The sequence below is a fragment of the Sturnus vulgaris genome, chromosome 14, assembly GCF_052056855.1.
Source record: "Sturnus vulgaris isolate bStuVul1 chromosome 14, bStuVul1.hap1, whole genome shotgun sequence".
Taxonomy (NCBI): domain Eukaryota; kingdom Metazoa; phylum Chordata; class Aves; order Passeriformes; family Sturnidae; genus Sturnus; species Sturnus vulgaris.
In genome coordinates this window covers 17671126-17688257 of record NC_142256.1, presented here as the reverse complement: position 1 = coordinate 17688257, position 17132 = coordinate 17671126, and the positions used below count along the sequence as shown (strand labels likewise).

General features: G+C 41.1%; 1 protein-coding gene across 5 annotated transcripts in view; it reads left to right on the top strand.

Annotated features, from left to right (window-relative positions):
- Nucleotides 1–17132, top strand: part of PASD1 (PAS domain containing repressor 1) — a 115160-nt gene that overhangs the window by 64748 nt on the left and 33280 nt on the right. The window lies entirely within an intron of this gene.

Sequence of the window (17132 nt, the reverse complement as noted above, 5' to 3'; positions counted from 1 at the left end):
TGTGTGACGTGAGGATGTGTTCTTGGGCTTCTGGTGCTTCTTGGCAGGTTGAAGAGATGTTGTTTTCCAGCATTGTTTTCCAAGACTGGAGTGCTGGGTTGGTGTTCCCTTTTAACCTGATATTCATAAAATAAGTTGGAAACCTGTACTTAGTATCAGCTCTGCTTTGGTGCTGATCAGAGCAAAATTCTCTAAATCATGCAGGATAAAATAAAATGTCATGAAGGATAAAAGAAGTGACTGCTGACCATTAGTAATGAATTAGTAACTTTAAAAACATAATGTGGTTAGTGTAAAGTTGAATGTATGATGTCCATCTTATTACAAGAAAGAGAGAAGAAAGTAGATAAGACAGAAATTAAGCAGGTAAGGAAGACGGAAAACAGCTCAACTTAGCCTGCAGCAGATTGCCCAACTGCCAATCTGCCTGTAAAGGGAAATTGAAATATTGAAAAACGTCAGCACCGATGAGGGGAACACTGAGATGGTGAGAAGAGGAAGTGTGTTAACCAAATTCCATGGAGCTGTTGAAATGCATTGAATCACCTGACTGACTTGTATTCTTAGGCAAACACAATTATACAATTGATTAATTTGTCGACGTTCCTTTAGTGCATAACTCTATGGTAACCGAGAGGCTCGCTAAACATTACCACGGAGAATGCTGCAAAAAATATCTTTCTTTGGGAGAGAGGGAGAGAGGCAGAGCAAGACCTTTGAGCTGTGACTTTGGAGTACTGATGCACGTACACAAACACACACACAAATACACACACTTGTGCAGTTGGAATTGGGCTCCTGTTGCAGGTGGTGGAAGGTGAGCATTGGGCAATTTGCAGGCCACACACGTTTCAGGTACGATCAAAGATGTGACCATGGCTAACAACTGCCTTCAACACTTTTGCTACCTGATTTTTGCCGAGCTGACAGATTGGGACAGCTGTACTACCCTTCAGCTGGATCCCTGTCACCTGGTGTCCCAGGCAGGCAGGGACAGCGAAGGATTTAGTCTTTCCTGCACCACCACTCTCCCGTGGCATGGAGGGCTCTGCCACCCTGCAGGTCACCTTCCATCAGCTTCTGGAACCTCAGTTCTTCAGGGCTATTCTGCAGGGGCCTTGTGTGAAATAAAAATGTATTTTCAGAGTTTTACACTTAAGTTCCCAGATTTTGTCTGGCTGCTGTGTGGTACCTGCATTTGTCCCTGCACTGTTCTCTGTGTCCCGGCTCTGGGCAGAGACTTCACCCTTCTTTATCCAGCGGCAGCATCACAGCTCAGCAGACCTGCACTGGGCCTCTGTCTCCCCATGATTATGGAATATTCTGAGTTGGAAGGATCATCAAAGTTTTTCCCCTCACCTATAAGTAAATGTGAGGTGCTTTGTTGAGTGTTGGTTATAGGCAGATTGATTAACTAATTGACTAATAGATAAATGCAGAGATATTTGTAAGTGTGTTTATTCTTGTTTACAAACTGCCCAAGCCTAGGCAAGATTTTTGAGTATGTAGCAATGGCAGGAATCATACCCATAAAAATGCTAATCTCCTCTCTTGCTTCATCCGTTCAGCCCACAAACAAATGCATATACACATGCTTAAAATAAATTAATAACGTTTGTTGGTTCTCTTCTGGGCTCAGCCTACTTTAATCTTTGTTTAATGCACAGCACAGTGCAGTGCATTGCTTCTGGACAATAAAGTTTTGATCATAAACAACATACTAAGTAAACCTTTTTTTTGAGTAATTAATGAGCAATAGGTGAGCTGATAGGAGCTCCCACTGCACATAGGTATTTTGTATAGACCTGGCAGCATTATGGGAAGATTTCCAAGCGAGTGCAGAGGCCTTATCTGAAGGGGATGAGATAAACCCCTGGCCCTGATGAAGACATAGGATGAACTTCCACCAGCTTCTTTGTGGGGACCTCTCCCAAAGTATCAGCTGAAGAGAAAAATGGATGTTCCTGGGAGTCAGTCTTTGGATTTAGGCTGTTCAAAGCTCTGTTGTACAACCTGCAAATAGGTGTTTATGTATAGAGGAGGATGCTGTGTGTTTGGTCCACACATGTTGGTGTGTTGGCTTGTCACAGCAAAGGCAGCAATTAGGGAGACTCTAATAGCTGGGGAGGGTTACACCCCTTGCTGAGGAAGTTGGACCATAAACCTGTTTGTCCTGTCTCTGAGTGCAGTGTACACTGGCTCAATTTACAGTAACTTAAAAACATTCACTCTGATCAAACTGCTTCCAATCAAATTTTATTAAGTTATGTATTGTGTGTGTTAAATGAGTCACATGAGACAAAAGTGTGGGACGTGGGTTGACTCTGCTACTGATGTATATATTAAAAATGAGTATTAATAGTTTGCCTTTTCTCTTGAATAATTGTAATGGCTTCCTTTTGGGGCAGGCTTTCTGTGAAAAGGGCACAGCAGGAAGTATTAATAAAACAAGCTGTTTGTACTAATCTTAACACCTACATTTTCTGTTTAATTTTGCTTATGCAGAGGACTTAGTCTTCTCATTAGTGGAGACAATGTGTCAACATAGGAAAAGTGAGTTACTGTATTTTCTTTCCATCATAAACTCTGGGATTAACCTCCCACAGGGCAGCAGTGATGTGGAGATGTGTAATTGCACAGGGAGCTTATGCTGGCCCTTGAGTGCCAGTTCTGGGACAGACAATTAATATTTCTCATTCTGCTGCAGCATGGACTTCTGAGAAAGCACTTTCTTATGTGACCCATCTTCGCATCTCATGGGACTTGGCCTTTCAACAGCAAGACCTCCTGGGATCTATATCTCACTGGTACTGGAGCTGAAATCCATTCTTTGGGGAAATTTGTACAACTCAGGAAGCCTTGCTGAAAAATATTTTACATGGGAAAATTGTCTGCAATTCTGTTTTTCGACTTTCTGGAAATAATTCAGAGTATGGAAGGAGAGGCTCCCAGAAGAAGGTTGTTAGAAGGAAAGTGTATACGATTCTGCAATAGTCCTGGTATATTGTGTGGAAAGGGCAAAAATCCATTGCCTAAAAGAGGAGGAGAATAATTGCCAAAAAATGGACTAAATTGCCACTAAGCCATTTGTAAACCTGAAATGAGGCTGAATCAGAACTTTGTCTTATCCAGGGCATATGTTTTGAATCTGGAGCTGAATTCCTTATATGGAATATATTCATAGTTAAAAGAGCAAGGAGGGTTCAAATGGAGTCTGAAGTGTTAGAATGATGAGTTTGTTGGTGCTACGCTGTTGTAACCAGAACAGAATTTCTGTTTTCACTTGGGGGATGAAAAAAAGACAAATGCCAACAAGAACAACTTCTGTGTTTTGATTTTTTGGAAGGAAAGCATGTGAATATTAATAAATTATCCAGCTGGGATAGCATCTTTCTTTAAAATTGTCCTTAGAGACAGTGTTTTATATTAACAAACATGAATTTAGTCGTGCAGTAAGTAAAATTTTGTAAATATAAATCATCAGCTTATTTCAAAAGTTGCAGTGCTGAGGAAATTTTTCTGGGATTTTCTAATATAGTCTGATTTGAATTGTTTGAATAAGAAGAGGTATTGGTGAATAAATCAGATAATGAGCTGCTTTAAATAGAAGGCATAGTGCCTATTTATGATGTATAGAAGTCCTAAGAGAGATTAATTTCCAGTTTAATCTTCTTTGGATTGTGTTTGAAATCTACTTTTTTGCAGCATTTCTGACTGTTTCAGAGATTACTCTTCAGACACTTACATAGACTTCATTTCTGTTTGAACTATAGCTCTACAAGGTCTTTGCAGGCAAATGTTAATTTATTTCACTTGTTTTTTTAGTCCATTGACCTTGAGGTAAAACTTGGTGAGTCTTGCCAAAAGTTTTCTTCTGACCTAATTGCTCTTGTCAGAACTTAAGAAGCCCAGTTATCACCCTTACCAGAGAGAGTAATAGAGACCAACTCTTGTCATTGGAATCTTTGGCCCAACGTGGTTGAGCTTTGCAGTTGATCTGAGAGGGATGAAGATTTCTCCCTTGCTCTTGCAGAAATAAGGAGCATAGTGAGATAAATACCTCTTTTTCCTACTTTTTTTGGTAAATTATTTTGATAAATTTCCTGTGGAATAGAGGATTTCTGGATGAATTAGATTAACTAAACATTAGATTTCTCTCTCTAGTAGTGCATTGGCATTGACTCTTTATCCATGAAACAGCTTTTATTTGAGAAAAAACTTGGAAATACTTTTTGTTTTTCCTGACATTAACATTATGCTTTATTGAGGGTATAATGTCAATCAGCTGATGTTTCTCACATCACTTTCCATCAAAGGGCCCTGATGGGGAAACATTGGTGAAATGATGACATACAATGCTGCAATGTGCTGGAGCAGGATTGCTACTCTGCATAAGGGAAGCAAGCATCTGGGAGATATTAAAAACTTCTGACAGGGATAAGAAGATAATTCTCAAGATAATTCTGCATCGAGCTCTACTCTGGCTTCAATCTTTTGCTAGACTTCCCAAGCCCCGGGTTACAAGGTTAGAGAAAACTGTGGGCTGGTTGTGTCATCCTTCAACTGCAGATGCAGCAGAGCTTCCTCATTGCAGTAAACCACCACCAGACTCAGAGAGTCTATCATCACCCTCTTATTGAGGATGACGGTTTCTAAAACATTAACATTCATGTCAGGTCTTCATAGGGATCAGCAGAGGCTTAAATCATTGTCAGGAACAGCTGTGAGATACCTAATCAGTTATTTCCTAAGGAAAATGAGTTTGCATGAATAGTTGTAAATATTTCATTCAGCAGTTCAGCTACTACAGCAATGGTAAACAAGCTTCTGAGGCTGAAGAGAAGTGTTTTGTGGCACTGTACTTGATTTCTTATTCATTTTAACTTCAGTGTAGAAGGAATAAGTTTAGGTACTTTGGATTACATTTTGTGACAGCACTGATCGTTATGAGGGACTCACTTTGAAGACAGACAGAGAATCATTGAAAGGTTTGGGTTGGAAGGGACCTTAAAGATCATCTAAATCCAGCCCCTCTGCCAGGGACAGGGACACCTTCTACCTGACCAGGTTGCCCAGGGCCGCACCCAACCTCGCCTTGAACACTTTCAGGGATGGGTATCCACAGCCTCTCTGGGCAAGCTATGCCAGGGCTTCACCACCCTCACAGTGAAGGATTCCCTCCTAACATCTAATGTAAATCTAATCGCGTTTAGTTTAAAACCATTCCCTCTTGTCCTGTAAATATCTACCTATATAAAAAGTATCTCTCCCTCTTTTTTATAAGCTCCCTGTAGTCTTTGAATGCCACAATGAGGTCTCCCCAGAGCCATCTCTTCTCCAGGCTGAAGAACCCTAGCTCTCTCAACCTGTCTCCATAGCAGAGGTGCCCCAGCCCTCCCATCATTTTTGTGGCCCTTCTCTGGACTTCCTGCAGCACGTCCACGTCTTTCTTGTGCTGAAGACCCCAGAGCTGGATGCAGAACTCCAGGTGGGCTCTCATGAGGGCACAGTAGAGGGGGAGAAGCACAATTCTTAACATCCCTAACCCTGATAAACATGGCCAGCTCAGTCCTGGTTTACAGTGTGCAGCACTTGTCCTCGGGACGAGTGCAAAGCTGGAGGTTCTGCCACTAGGAGGTGTTCATGGCATCAGAGTAAATTCTGGCTTTGAGAGGAAGATGACAGCCTGAGCACGTTAGCTGCCTCAGCTTTGCACTGCCTAGTTTGTGCCAAGCTGTGGTGGTGAGCACAGCCCTTGTGTGGTGGCTGAGCCAGGATTAAGTGTTCTGTGCCCCTTTGAGCATTGGCTACCTGGTATCTCTGCTGGCTCTTTGAAGTATTTGCTCTATGTAAGCAATAATTAATGACATAGCTTTAATTTCTTGTTTTGTTCTTCTTATGTGTTAAAACCGAATTAAATTGGAAGAAACTTCGACACTAAATCAGGGTGGGTGTAATGCCAGTTTCAAAGTAGGTAGGAGTTTTGCTACTGCTCTCTTGCAGAAAGGGTGATGAGAGGAAGGAAAGGAAGGAGGAAGTTAGCTTTTCTCTCTGCCTAATTGAATATTTTCCTTGTTTGAGTTTCAGCTAAAATACTGTGTAGCTTGCTTGTGATTTTTAGCAGATGTGCACATAAGCAGTGCACTAAGGAAGGAGACTGGGAGTACAGATGATGCTTTCCTCTCAAATGTGGTGTGGAATTCTGAGGAAACTGGGACTGCCAGCTAAAAGTCATGGGCATTTTTAACTTCTGCTGCTGGCTTCAGTCTCCTGTGTTAATGTTTGTCAGGAATCTTGCTGGCCTTGGTGGTATTCTATAGTCAGATTATCGCAGAAATAAGCTCCATGTGTTTTTGATGTATGTACATTACAGTGTGATTCCTTTCATCAGCTGATTTTAATGTAGATTTTCTCAGCCAACCTAATTTTGTTCTGTTACATGCAGTAACAGACATTATTAGTGTATGGTTATACAATTTAAGGTTCTTTGGTCAGGAATGCCCTAGGTAAACAACTCATGTTTACCCTAATTCTGGAAAACACAAATATATCCTGCTGTTTTCACCCAAGAATTACATAGATGGTCAAAAATAGAGACATGTGCCAATGGATCTGGCTGAATTGAAGGTCCAAGCTCCAAATGCTCTTTTCGCTCTGTCCCAGGTGAAATATATTCTCACACTGCAGCCTTTTCAGCTGGGCTAGTCTCTTACTTGAAAACCAGGGAGCAGAGGTGTCAAGCATTCAGTTCCACCATCTTTGTCAGTCACATTCATACAGCCAGGATTGCTCAGCAGGATGTCAGTGTCCACTGCTACTGCCATTAACTTACTTAAGTAGAGGAGATTTATCCTTTGAGAGAGAGGGACCCACATACTTCATTTAGTGGTCATACTGGAGTGTTGATTTTGACTGATACTAGGAAGATTCTTGGAACTGGACTATTGCATGTGTGAAATAAATAATACTTTAAAATATTCTATGTGCTTGCACAATTGTGATAATCTAAAGAATTTAGATGTCCAGAAAAACACATATGTCCTTAATATCAAGGATACCCATCCTTGAGGGACATGACCAATTCTCTGTCCTGCATCCTCCTGCCACCCTGAGGAGGGGATTTTGTGAGGAATTCCCCTGTCCACACTGCAGTTGGGGACAAGAGATCCTGCACCCTGAAGCACTGATCAGAGGAGCTGAAGAGACCCGAGCCTCTTTGAGGGCATGGCAGTAGAAATGCTGTTATTTGATCCATTCCCTTTCCTCTGACCTCTGTGTTTAATCAAAACTTTTTTTACATTAACATTATCTGGGTGGGACACATCTTTTCTGGTCTTCAATTGTTAAAAAAAAAAAAACAAACCTTCAAGAAAATCCCCAAAGAGAATTGGACATTCAGCCATGCTGAGTCATATCTTCTTATTATGACTGATTATGCAGCCAGCCATGCAAACAAACTGTAAGGGGGAAAAAAGGATGTGTGTGAATAGCTTATCTATGACAGAATGAAGCCTTGGGTCTTTGTACATAATATGTGTAACAGTAATGACCTAGTATGAAAGTGTTCCAGTGGCTGACATATTTGCAGTAAGAAAGTAATGAGAGAGAGAACTGTGGATATTTATCTTCTCTTTTCTTCTTCCTAAAGGAAAGTTTTACTTTCTCATTATATTTCTAGTGCATAGCCATGGTACCATGCAGTATGATGAATATGATTGCAGTTAATTGTTTAAATATTCCTTTATTCCCAAAGCTTTCAAAGCAAATAACCATCTTTTGAGGAACTAGTTGAGAGGTGATGCGGGCAAGATAGTGCAAAAGAGAATATTGTATGTGAAGATAAAAATGCCTCAGAGAAGAGAAAGAGAAATGTATGGGGGTGTTTTTAAAAAAGGAGAAAATGCCCCAGTTATACTATTACCGAGATCAGCTATATTATTAGTAATACCAGCATAAGTGGTATCAATTCTTGAAAAAAACATGTAAGCCTCAATAGTTCATCCTTGGTGTACCAGAGAAAGAATTGCAGTTGGGACAACCTCTTTTCTGTTGCATAAGTCTTCTAGTGTTACTTAATGCAAATACTACAAATGAGTACAACTTTATCCAAAATACATTTGCTGACTGCTGCTCATCTGTCTTCTTCATAGTAAACAAGAGACATCCGTGGAGAAGGTCTGGTAGCCACAGAAAATATTTTGCATTATAGTCTCTTAGTGCCATTATGAGCTATTCTTACCTCAAAGAGCTGTTCTCTACAGCAGCTGAAACACAGATGGATATTTGGTGTTTGTGCCCCTTTGTGACTGTATTATATATTTATTATGCAAGGAGTAAAACTCTGGATGGAAAAGTGCCACTTCAAGACACCTGTGAGTAATTTTGGAAATTGCGAGTAATGTAGTGGGTTTTCTCACAATAATGCTCAAGTCTAGCCCTTAATCATGCACTTGAAACAAATGGGTTCAGACTTTATGAAAGGTGTTTCTTTACTCAGCTTTAAGGCACAGGCCAATAAATAACTTGATCGGATTAGCTGAGTTTGAATAGGAATAGCAGCAAATACAATCAAATGAGTGTGAATGATATTGCTGTGCTCTCTATTAGAAAAATATCTGCCAGCTGCCATTGCAGAGAATAATCCTGCAAAATGCTGACACCTCTAGTCCGCATTGCCCAAGGGAATTGGACCCGGCCACTTCAGGCATGCAGCTCCCATTACTCAGCTGAACAGTGTTTTTTCTCTGAAATCCTACTTTTCCGTGTTATATAAAGGCTGGCTCTTTTCTGCCTTCTCCTTCTTGAAAGGCTCTTGACGTTTACAGGGACTGAATGTATTGCTGGTTGTTCTCAGCTGTAAGATCACAGAGATGGCAGTGGTCAGGTCAGTGGAACATGAACACGGCTCAGCTGGAGAGCAAATGTGAGCAGATAATTTAAGGAAAGCAGCTGAAATTCTGGGAGCCAAACGAGGATAAGACAAATTTTGAAATATAAGGCCGTTTGTCTTAAGTGCAGATTATACCTGGAATGCTCCAGAATTAGACATACCAAGAGGGTAAGGAAGTTTCTTATTGCTGAACTTGAATGCATGAAGCCAAAGATGTAAAATGAGGCCATTTAGCTCAGCTGCAGTGAATCCTTTGATATTCATTTAAAGGATAAGTAGATATAACTCTGAGCTTGCAGGAAAGACTTTGAATTTTTGAATTTACTAAAGATCTTTGTAATTTTCTCACAGGTCGTTTACATAAACTGGGTATTGGGAAGCCTTTCTTTAAGGAGAGGGTGGTCAATTCCCCAAGCCTGATGGCATTTAGTAGGCGTTTGGACAATGCCCATAATACCACAATTTACCTTTTGGTCAGCCCCGAAGTGGTCAGGCAGATGGACTAGCTGGTCATTGTAGGTCCCTTCTAACTGAAATATTCTGTTTTATTCTATTCTGCTGAGCAGTTAAACTGTACAGACAGGTAGTGCTGTTCCACTTCTGCTGCAATACCACACAGGTCTCCTCAACTTGTTCCCTCTTTTCTTCTGCCTCTGAACCAGAGATGAGAAGTGGTCTGGCTCTGGGAGATCTATTGTTTTTTGCAGTGTTTGGTACTGGTCAAAATGGAAAAGTTGAATAAGGAACTGGATTCTTCTCTGGTATAGGGAGTCTTTCAGTCTTGTTCAGAGCTATCTCTAATCCTTTTGTCATAGTATTTCCTTTTATTTAATAGCTTCCTTATGTATTGAGTTCCAGAAATTCCAGATTGATAATACACATGGGAATCAGATTGCAAGAGAGAGGAGATTTAATTACTCAGGTCTAGAATTACTGAGGCAGAACATTTTTTCTTCATGTTTTTTGAAAAGGGAGAAGAATCTTCCATTTTTATTTATAGGAAGAACTTTGACATCAAATGACTCTGAGCTGCACTGTCGTTCAGTGATCACTTGAGGAAAAAACAATGAACTGGTTTTTTACCCCCCTTTTTCATTTGAAAATCAGGTCTTACCAGTGCTGCATGTTTAAGGGAATTCTAAGACCATAGTCTTAGATGCTTCAGGAAGCTTATTTTAGGAGGGAGGATTTGACTGAATGCTAATAGACAGAGCTAATCATCAGGTCATCTGGATTCATTTCTTAACTCTGCTGCATGACTTTTGGGTCAATGATTTGAGTTTTTCCAAAATGTTCAGTATTTGTAGTTACTTATGCTGGATTTCAGCATTTCTGAAAATCAGGCTGTAACTGCATTCACTGTTTCAAATTCAGCTTCCCAAAACTGGGACAATTGTAAAAAGGAAGCATAAGTCAAATATGTGCCCCTGTTTCCTCATTTGTACAACAAGGATGGATAATTGTTTGTAGAGTGTGCTGAGACTTCCTGAGGTAAAAGCATTAGACAGGAGAAAGGATGGCAGCAAGCTGCTTGCAAAATGTCAGAAAAGAAGGCATTGTTCAGTAGAAATCAAAGGATGCTGAACAAGGACCAAACTTCCAAGAGTTCACCAGCTGAAGGGCTCCCCAGACTATGTAGAGGACCAAGCAGATCTAAAGAAGTGCGGAAATGACAGGGCCAAAGGTCGCTGGCTGTCTGCAGACTGACTGTGCAGCATCCAGCCCATCCAGCTGCCTTCCTACCTGTTCCCAACAGCAGCAGAGGAGCAGCTGAATTGCCCTTTCTTGGAAGGGGGCTCCAGAGACATAGGACTGATCACAGGGTGATGCACGTGGAGCAAGCTGTGTGCTTCTAACAGACTCTGATTTGTGTCCCATGCAGTCAGTCTGAGCATTTCAGAAAGGGGCAGACCTGTTGTGCAGGTGTGGAGCAGTTCTGCTAAACATCTGCTCAGATAGTGGAAGAGTCCTGGTAGTATAAAGCTCCTTTCCTGAATAGGGCTGGGAGCTGCTAGACTTTCTGCTTTGGTACTTTGTGGTGAGTACATCAGTTCCATGGCTGCATCCTGACTCCAGTGTCGACTGTTGCTGCTATCAGGCTTTAAAATGAGCTTAAGGACATTTATAGAGCGATGGCTAGGGAGTAATGCTTGTAGACAGAAGACACTTTCGAAAGAAAATCCTCCAGTCCACAAATAGCTCCTACCGTCTTCTGGTCCTGCAGGCTGGGAGTAGATGCATCATGAAGCCAAGTCATACACAGTGTTTTTGCCCCACTGGAGCAGAGCACTTCTGCCATGTGGTCCTGAAACGGCCTAGGACCCACTTCTGACCCCATTGAAGGCCCCTGCTTTTACTCTACGGAGCAAGCAGCCCCTCAGGCCCTCACATTTTATTTTTGCAATGTGAGTTCAACCTCCAGCACAAGCAAACACAAAGCACAAGTGCCCATCTCCTTATCTGTACAATCCTTGAGCATATGAAATGCATTTTATATACAAGATGGAGAAAGGCAAAGTAAAAACAAAGCAAAAAATGTATTGTTTGAGGAGAAAAAGAGAACAGTAAGGACATGAACGCTACTATTGTCTCTTTCAATGAGCTGGTACTTGCTGGAGGTGTTCTCTTATTCAGAAAAGTAAAGGAGAAGGTATTTAGTTTAATTAGATCACTGTTTTTCTTTGCTGACTAATGGTTACATTTATTCTGTGCACAGGGAGAGCTCAAGGCATAAAAGTAGGCAGTTTAATGACATGTAGACTTTATGTAGCTCTTTGCTTAGGATGAGTTTCACCTGTAGTAAATAGAGGAGTTACACGGGAGATTTCAGGTTGATGCATCCGAACAGGCAGCTTTCACATGTTTGTCCTCATATCTACCCTGTTGCCAAAACAAAATCCAAAACTGAAAGAGAACCCAATGACCTCACTTAATGCACCAATGCAGTTTATGCGAGTTCTGTCCTGTTGGTGGGAGTAATGCATGGCACCTCTCAAGGAGTCTGGTGATTCCTGCTCCAGCTGGCGATTCCCGAAAACAGAGCAGGAGGGGTCAGGGTGCCCAGCAGCAGCTTCGCAGGCAGTTCTGCAGAAGATAACACTGCCCATAGAGCAGAGTGCTGGTTTCTTTTAAAACTGTCCTTTGCTGGTTGGCTCTAATAGTGTCAAAACTCTTCTGAATAAAGCCCTGAAATGAGTCAGAATTTCAGCACCAGGTTTATGATCAGATGGTGTTCAAATTTTTTAAGCTGGAGAATCAATAGCATTAGGTGGAATTTTTTTAGCTTGTTAAGTCACTGTTTTCATTGCTGAAATTCATTGGGTTAACCTTCCCACACCCCTCCCTCCTTTGTGATTTGCCAGAGAAGTGAATATGATAGGAAGTGACCTGAGGCAGGAGTAAGGGCTATCTGCTCACCTCCTTTCCCATGCATCCAGCAGCAATGCTTGCTTAACTCCCAACATCGGGTGGTGAGTGATGCAGGTGTCACTCTGAATGTCACCACTGCTTTCCTGGGTAGAAATTGCTCTCAGTATTTTTTTGCAAATTGCTCTGAAGTAAAATATGTGTTTATGCACTCACCCCCACACACATGCATTTGCATCATTTGGATCAGCCAGGAACAGAACCTGAGCTTTAAAGAGCTGGAAGTTTTGGAGAACTTCTATTCAAAAGAATTTTGGCCATTCCTTTTCGATATTTCTGCCTTCTCTTTAGCTCTATGTACCTTTCCTGGAAGTAGTCCCCTGAAAACACACAATGTCAACTGCTGCTGAGGGATTGACTGTGAACAACTACCTTTCTACCTTTGCTCTCATCCTACATGAGCAAAAGCCATGTTATTATTTGAGGATTATTTGGCTCTTTGTCTGAGTCAGGTATGGTAAAGAATTGTTTATAGGTTGGATATCATCATTTCATACTACAACATACATACCTTTCCTGTAGTAACTGAATGGCAATAAATGAACACAGGTATTCACCCAAGACTGCAGAAGAAATGTTATTTGCATATGTGTTCTTATCCTACGCTGCTTGTACCAAAAGTAGAGTTTTGTATTTCTTAGGGTTGTGAGTTAACATTCTGCTTTTTGCCATGTTTTGGGAATTTTAAGGGGCCATTAGACAAATTGGTAGAATTAATAAGTTGCATGCTCTTCTTTTTACAGAAACCCCAGAAGCATTTTGAATAATATTCTACAGTGTCATATCTTTACCCTGCAAGGATCAGCAATTTGCTAGAACAGAGCAAACTTGGCTAGCTATTTTCTCCAGGATCTGACAAAAATTTTAGAGAATAAAATGTTCCAGTAATCATCTTTTCAAGTATCTGTCAGTTTTTAATCCTTTTCCTCCTTTCTTTTTTCAGAAGCACCATATGTTAGTTTAAAAAAATAACAATCAAAAAAAGAAAAAAATAAACCACAAAAAATCCCCAACATATCACGACTGTTCTTTCATTTCACTTTTGTGCTGAATCATAGTGTTCTGTTACAGCCTTTTTTATGGTGTAATTGTTTTGTATAATCCATTTTCTTTGGACACTTTTTAGCTTCTGTCTGAAGCTGTTACTGCTATAATGAATGTAATCATAAATCTGCAGCAGGTAACAAGCTAAATTTAGAGCTCAATAAATTAGGGGAGAGTATGCTGTAGATAAGTAAGTGCATTGAGATGCAACAGATGGACAAAAAGGTCCACTTCTGGCAGATTAACAAAGGGGAAACTCAGAATATTTGGTTCCCTCCCCCACTGACCACCATCACCCATGTTCTGGTAAATAAAGATGCTGTGTGAAAATACAGGTACAGTCATAGTACTCCCAAAGAGTTCCAGAGTGTGTTGCTGCTGTGGATGGGTGCACTCTGCTGGACCACTTCCTTCAGCCACCCTGTGGATGTAGAGTGGTGTTTCTGTGAAGCTTGGAGCTGCACAGCTCTGCCACTTACCTGAGGGAGATCCCAGTTCCTCCAGGGAGGGTCTAAAACTGGGATTGGGGGCTGTCAGGCAGGACAGGACCCAGTGCTCCTGGAGCTGGACGTAGGTGCCATTGGAGCCAAAACTCTAGCATGATTCCTCAGGCACTGTGTCCCTGAAGAGAACCTGTTAGTCATGTGTGCCTCAGACCTGGGCAAGCCAAGTTCCCACAGTGAAATGGCTGGGTGATTGTCAAAACTGAGCTCGTTGTACATGTTTTCTCTTTTGAGAAGAGGAAAGAACATGGAGAAGAAAAAGCAATGGAAAGATGAAGGCAGGTGATACAAGAAACAACAAGATGGAGAGAAACCGTGTTCAAGAGAGATCCAATTCTCTCATTGTGATCCAATGGATGTTAAGTATGAGGGATAAGTGAGAGAAGGGCAGAAAAGAGTGAAGGACAACAGAAGGCAAGACATGGCAGGGAAAGGAAGAGGGTGAAATAGAGGCAGAAAAAAATAAGCAAGCAGATCAGATAACACAGATATGCAGGTCCTTTGCACACCTGGTTTAGTCTTTGTGTTTCTGTGTGATGCCTTCATGCTGGGTTGTTGACACATTAGTGGTGAGACCGTGCCCTGTGGGATGCTGTGGCAAATGGGAATGCCACAGCTGTGCCAAGCTATCGCTGCTGCTCTTGCCCATTCGCTGTGATATTGGAGCAAAAATCTGCCTCTGTGAGACAGGACGATGGCCAGGAGCACGGCACCAGCAGTGATGAGTGACACAGCACCGGCAGTGGGACCAGGACTTCAGGGCTGCTGGGCATCAGCAGAGATGCTGATCCTTCCTGTGCTAAACAAACAGGGATTCAGCCCCTCTTTGGTTTTTCAAATGCCATTTTCATAAGCGTCTTATAGTTGAACCAGTACCACTTTACTGAAGAGGTTAAATTCTGCCTTTTAAAAAGGAAATCAGCTGTTTTTCTGCTAAGCACAGTCGTACCCTCCTGTTGCCTCAAGAATAATGAAACGTTGACACACTGACATATAAATCATATTGCTGGAGAATGCGCCATCTCTCTTATTTGTGACTGCATCGTGCTACAAAGTGCTGCATCTTGTAATTGAGGGCTCTTTGGTGAATTCATTGCATGAAAAGTCTGTGGAAATTATTAGCATAGCACAATTCCATAATTAAAATGTTTCATACTGTTTAGATTTGAAGACTTCCTAACTGCCATATGTTACTTTAATGCAAAATTCTATGAAAACTTAAATACAAACAGAACAAAGTTCTTATGCATAGACAATGTTTTTCATTAGACCATTTGTTATAGCTGGGAAAAGCAATCAAATCATATGGGTTCAGGGACACTTTTAGGTGATGAATGAAAACTTTATTCATTGCTGATCTCAAAGAAATGGGCAGTATCTCTCATGGAAATATCTTTGCCTTGCCATAAGTGACATAACCAAATAACTAAAATCTGACCTCTAATGAAACGTTTATAGGAACTGTTGGTTTCAGGACACAAGTCTGACATTCCATTAAGAATTATCCTAAGGTAATGTTAATATTTTGATGGTTTGCAGCGAGTCAATAAATAAACATTTTCTTTACTCACAGGTTTGCAGTTTTAGATAGCTCCTGAAGTCAGATAGTTCTGCAAAACAGAAAATTCCTTCTGCCATTCTCTCTTCAGTAAAAAATGTGCCAAAATATAGCAGATAGCATGGAATCATGCTTTAACTATTAGTTGTTGTCTGCAAAGTCCATTTGTCTTCTTAAGGCTGTCATTTGGCTGCATTACCCTTTCTGTAACCCTGGAAACAACATCAAATACTGTGATATTTGAAAAGTCTGAAGTATAATGTACCCTTAAAATGCTATGAGTGGCTTTTGAGATTCCCTGTACAAAGGAAGAAAAAAATAATTTTCCTTTATAGAGGGCATTAAGCAGTGATAGATGTGCACTGCTTTGTGAGAAAGCTGGTCCTCTCCTGTTGTAGGTGGGATGAGAAACAATGCCAGCAGCACTGACAGGTTTCCACTTTACTTGCCCACAGAGTTCAGAGATCCCTTTCTCAAAGTGTTACAGAAGGGGATTTTCAGGAGGTAATAAATAAATTTTGATCCCTCTGGTTAATGCAGTTAAGGTCAAAGAGATTCTATCTGGATCTTTTTAAAATACTCTTAACCTGCAGACATACTGCTGTCTGTAGTGCTAAGTGCCTTAAGTGGATGAGGAGTGTATACAACCTTTATGAAACTATTCTTAAGTATTCTGGTTACTATATTTATCTCTGTCTTATAACAAGACAAAAAGCACTTAGCTAAATGCAGTCCTGAAGTGCTTAATCCAGTTAAGATTATTTTGTCCTTAGGTGTCTTCTACTAAGACTTCTTCTAGCTCACCATCCTGCTGCCTCATGCAAAAAGCTGCTCTGGGTGGCTAGGCCTGTGAATTCTTTAATGGCCATTTATTCTGTGAGCTCCTCCAAGTCTGCTGTTGGCTGAGGGCATTGCTCACATTCATTTGGAAGCCTCTTTCCTCTGCCCCTGGCAGCTCACATCTGCTGTACTGCAGCAGAGTGGTAGCTCTTCCTGAAGACTGGAGAATCCAGGTTTCATTTCCCAGTTTAGGCTCAGTGAGCATTAGCTGGACTGTTGATGCTCTTGGTGGCCAAACACCTTTCCTCAACTTGCTGCTATTCCACCTGAGTAGGAGGCCAACCATTCTAATGAGGCAGAAAACCCACCAGTCTTCCTGGGAGCTTTCAGCTGTTAGACAACCTGTCAACAAAGTTTCCATACAATACACTTTCTTTGAAATAATGCTTTCCACTCCAGGCTTGGAAAAAATCCTTTTCCTTTGGCTGAATTTTTGCATCATCAAGTCTGCATACAAAGAACATTCCCTGAAAAATTTTTATAGATCTTTCTGTGTATCCACAGGCATTTTTTATAATTTAACCTATTGCTTTAAAAAGACATTTCTTTATACCAATATATATCTCTGAACTTTTCCCCAGTCACCAGATCTTCTGTAGGGGTCATTCTTCTAGAGAAGAAACAACTGTGTGATTTTGATAGAACAACGCTGAGGGATGAGCAGCAGTGATAAGAGCCTTAGCTCAATAGGGTAACAAATAAGATCACACGCTCCTTTTGAACTGGAATAAAAGTGTGTCACTTGACCAGGATACCACTGATGTGAGAACAGAGACAGAGCACTGAATTCCACTGAATTTAAGTTTGCTGTGCAGATGGTGTTCCCAGTTGCAGCTTCGCTGAGGGTGTCAGGAGTTACATGATATTTTCC